The 5058-nt window shown below is 35.5% G+C and overlaps 1 pseudogene; it reads left to right on the top strand.

Annotated features, from left to right (window-relative positions):
- The first annotated feature begins 967 nt into the window (after window positions 1–967).
- LOC137657516 (uncharacterized) overlaps window positions 968–5058 on the top strand; it is a 5659-nt pseudogene continuing 1568 nt past the window's right edge.

The following is a 5058-nucleotide window of genomic DNA, read 5'->3' as shown; positions in this document are numbered from 1 at the left end:
GTCTTCTCCTGAATTTGAATTAATTTTTTTGGCAGCCAAGGACAATGGCTGTCATTCATTAGTGTAAGATCGGTGGCTCTGGACTTAGCCGCTCATGGATCACGTCATCGTCTGACTACCTTATACTACTCAAGAGCTCAAATAGAAGACTACCATCAACACCTCTACCTTCGTCACTGCTTTTCTATGGACCTAAGAGACTGGCTATATGTTGAGGTAAGGTTTGCATTAAGTACGATGCATTTGCTTAGTGAACTTTCAACTATAGTTACGGTTTTATAACCTTTTGTCTTGCAACCAAACTCATATATATATAATAAAGTCTGAATGGTCTCTTTTTAAGTTTTAAAAATCTGATCTTGACATTTATATTAGGATTATCAAAATCGTTTATTGATCTAGGTTTTGTATTTTCCATAGATTAATATTAAAAGTTCGTTTGTTTTGTAAGATATCGCATATATGCACATTATGTTTGTAGCCCCTGATGTTTCCAATTTATAATGTTTCATGCTATGGGTTACAGATCCTTCGGATGTTTCGAAAATTGAGGGGTAATAGTGCGGACCAAATGCAGTTTCTCTGGCGGAGAGAGAGAGAAAGTCCACGCTAAGTTTTTCCGAGATTTGAACTGATCAGGATCATCATATTCGCCAGTCATTCTTCGGATTGTAAATTGTCATAAATTTACCGTTTAATTGTAAATTAAATTAATTTTTTATGACTTATAATTTTGCTTCTCCTTAATTTATGTTACATTGCCCTCTCATAAATTTGCTTTTCGAAAATGGCGACGAGGATGGGATTGGTTGCGAGGTTCATTATTGCCTTAAGTATGTTTTTTCTTGATGAATTTCCGTGAGCTGGTTACGTATCGCTTTAATATTTCACTGTATTGCTTTAAGTTTTAAATTTTTTCGTTAAATTCTCAGAAAAATGCCGCCGAAGAGCATTTCGTGCAGTTTTCGTTCAGCCCTTAGGCAACAAGTTACCAAGAAGTGTAATTTCATAGAAAGGTTTGTTTCTTCGATGTCTGTAAGCGATGCTAACGAGCATATGAACATGTTGGTTGACCTTAAAGAAAAACTTGACAAAGTGAATAACGAGGTTTTGAAGGAAATTTGGGATAGCGCAGATAAAGACGACAACGGCGATGAATTGGTGAGTGAGGAAATGGATACTTGGTTCGTTTATGACGATCGTTTGAGTAAGTGTCTCTCTCTCCTTAAGACCGCGGTGTCACTTTCGCCCGGAAACCTTTCCGATCGTTCGCGTTCTGAAATTTCACAGCTTAAATTACCTGAACTACCTTTACCGACATTTGGTAATCGAGAAGGTGAGGATATTTCCAAGTTTTTGCGAGAGTTCGAAGCAACTATTGATAAGTATGATCTTAGTACTCACGTTAAATTTACTCTTCTTACGAGACAGCTTTCAGGTGACTCGCTTAAACTGGTAAACTCATTAGATTGTAGCAACCGTTCGTATGAAGAAGCTAAGAAATTATTACAAAAAGCGTTTGCAGATACTTTGTCTCAACAATACAGGGTTATTAAGCAGTTATCGGAGTTGAAGCTAACGTATCAGAGTGATCCGTATGACTTCATCAGTAATATGAGGATAATTTGTAATCAATTTGAGGCTTTAAGCATAGATCAAAACGTAGTTTTACAGTATTTCATATGGAATGGGTTTAATGACTGTTTCAAGAATCAGTTAATGCATATTACTGGCTCGAATAAGCTCTCGTTGCAGCAAATAAATTAACATATCTTTACTGCTTTGGAAAGATATAAAAACATATCCAAGAAATTTAATGTGAAACAAGGTAATCTTGAGAAAAAGGTGCCCAACTCAAATTGTTTAGCTTCTGCTGTTGTTAATGTTGAGAAGTCTAAAGTAAAAGAATGTTCTCTATGTTTAGCAGACAATAAAGGAGACATTGATCACCCAATTTTTAAGTGTTTAGTTTATGTAACTCCACAGAGTAAAATTGAAAAACTAAAACAATTGAATTTTTGTACAAACTGTACTTACGATTCTCATAAAACTTCAGATTGCAGGTTTAAATTTAACCGAAAATGTGAACATTGTAACAAGTGGCATTTCAGCTATCTTTGTAAATTTCGTAAAGACCCAAAAAGTACTGCTAATAACCTTAAGAATGATTCAGATAACCAAGAAGTGACTAACCAAACGGCAAAGGTGAATTGTAAAGAGAAATCGAACTCTAATTCTGTTGTTTCTAATTTAACTTGGTCTGATTTAGGAGTTTTAAGAATCTCTTGTAACCCGGTGACTGCTATGCCTTCCTTTTCACTGAATGACAATGGGGATCGAGGTATAAAGGATTCAGGAAGTCAAGTAACTTTCGTTGAGGAAGACTGGGCTAAGAGTATGCAGTTTGAAGTTGTTGATCCGAATTATTCTTTGGTGGTGAATGGTATTAATTCTTCAAAGCCGTTAGCCACTGTAGTATACAAGGTAAAGTTGAATGATAATTATTTTACTGCTATTGCCATGAAGTCTATTAATTTGAAATTAGTTTTGCCAGGTATCTCTGAAGTAGCTCAAGTATTTAAGGATAAGGGCTATGTATTAGACGACAAAACTTTGCATATGTCTGGGGACAAAGTTGAAGATATAAAATTACTCTTGGGAAATGATAACTCTCATTTAGTACCACAGAAGGATGTGCTGTTTTGGAGGTAGTTCTGAAGTGATTCCCTCTGTTTACTTGGAATCACCCTTAGGAGTGATGCTTGTAGGTGACATTGAAAGGTATAAGCAGAATCTAGCTCTATTACCAGACCGGATAAAGCATTCTTCTGAAGTTTGTGCAAAGGGTGAGGGTCCCCTTAAGTTGATAGTAATTTGAATATGGATGGATTGTTCTTAGATTCGGTAGAGGAATTCAAGTTCCCTGCTTGTGCTAATATTTCTGTTTTAAATAAGGGTCAGATTGTTGAAGCTGAACTCGAGAGAGCAGCAGAAGAAATTCTTTCCTCGAAGGCAGATAGTTTTTCGCACAGTAATTCTAACTTATATGACGAAGACTTTAATGAGGAGAACAGGAAAGTAGTAGAATTTGCTTTAGAAAATACTTGTAGAGATCGTGATGGAAGGTTAGTTATGCCTCTGTTATGGAATGGGAAAGTAGCTCATTTGCTTGGTAAGAATCAAAATCTGTCAAAAGCAATATTAAAATCAAATTTTAAGAAATTTAGCAAAAAGGATAATGCTTTTCAAATGATTGACGAGGTTTTTAAAGAACAGGAACAGCTAGGCATTATAGAGAGAGTATCTAACTTGGAGCAATTCTTGGAGGAAAACCCTCAACATAGCTTCCTGCCGCACATGCCAGTGTTCAAGATGGACCGAGAGTCAACAAAATGCCGTAATGTATTTTTGTCAAATTTGTGTGAATCTGACAAAGATAAACCTAGAACTCTATCTCATAATCAAGCAATTTTTGCTGGTCCTTGTTTGAATAAGAAGATTTCTACTTCTATTTTACAGCTAAGATTTAATGAAAAATTGTTATGTTTTGATATAAAAAAGGCATTTCTGATGATCAACTTGGTGCCTTCAGATCAAAGTAGGTTACTCTTTTATTGGTATAGAAACTTATCTAAAAAGGCCAATCCTTAATTGTTTATAAACATTGCAGACTTCCATTTGGTTTGCCATGTAGTCCAACTTTATTAATGTTAGCACTTTATAAAATTTTGATGTTGGATGTCCAAGGTGACAATATTGATGTAAAGGAATTGAAGACAGAGTTATATAACTTAGCTTACATGAATAACTTGGCTTACACGACCAATGATATAGACAGGTTGAAATGGGCTTATGAGAAACTTGACAGTATATTTTCTCCCTATAAATTTGAATTGCAGCAATTCATAACCAATGATGACTCTCTGCAGCAACAGGTAGATAAAGATAAGGAAAAGACTCCTACAAAAGTAAAATTGCTTGGTTTGCTTTGGGACAGAAACAGTGACACTCTTTCGGCAATCAAGTTGGTACTTGATAAGGATGCAACGACCAAAAGACAAATTTTAAGTTCTATTGCAGCCAATTTTGATGTGTTATCATTTTATGGTCCTTTATTAAACAGGGCTAGATTATTTATGCACTCGCTACAATGCAGGAAAGAAGTTGGATGGGACGATAGACTCTCTGGTGAGGAGCTACGAGAATGGTCTAATATTTGCAAGCAAGTAAATGGTGTTCCTGAAATTGCAGTGAAGAGATTTGTTGGTCGCAGGAATGATACTTTCCAAATTATTGCTTTTTGTGATTCTAGCAAGCATATATATGGAGTTGTGCTCTTTATCAAGAACTTGCGAACAAAGGAGGTAAGTTTCCTCCTGTCAAAAAATAGAATAATTGGACGCCAGTTAGAGCTAAAGTCTATCCCTTTTCTTGAATTTCAATCTCTCTTGCTTGGTACGGAACTATTGTTGACATTTATAAGGAACTTAGTGGTTCAGAGTGTGTATCCCCCATAAACATTACAAAATTGGTAGTTTTCTCAGATAGTGCAGTTGCACTGAATTGGTTAAATTCTCGAACAAATAGGTTTGATAAATTAAAAAAACTAAGTATTTTTGTTATGAATAGGTTGCAAAGAATAGAAAATCTATGTGAAACGGTCCCTGTGACTTTCAAATTTTGTGCAGGTATGATAAATCCTGCAGATTGTACTACCAGGTCATTGTCATATAAGAGGTTGATAAAATCAAATTTCTTCACAGGACCTGATAACATTCATGATATCTTGGAAGATGACAGTTTGGATGTAACGATCCCAAATCCTTTAACCAATGTACTTGAAGTTTCAGAGGGCCACTGTGAGATAGGGAGTGTGACTGAGCCAGAGATGGGAGGCATTTTGAATTCTATAGTTGGAAATTCCGATTGGCTTCATTTGATTTCGGTCTACAAACATGTACTGACATTCATAAACAATTTCAAACGGAAGTTAAAGAACAAATCTGGCAAGTATGACCATTTTGAGGTTTTCAGTAATGATGAAATTTCTTTGAATGC

Source organism: Palaemon carinicauda, chromosome 18 (genome assembly GCF_036898095.1).
Source record: "Palaemon carinicauda isolate YSFRI2023 chromosome 18, ASM3689809v2, whole genome shotgun sequence".
NCBI lineage: Eukaryota > Metazoa > Arthropoda > Malacostraca > Decapoda > Palaemonidae > Palaemon > Palaemon carinicauda.
The sequence above is the reverse complement of the archived record's forward strand: the minus strand, read 5'-3'. Positions and strand labels throughout refer to the sequence as shown.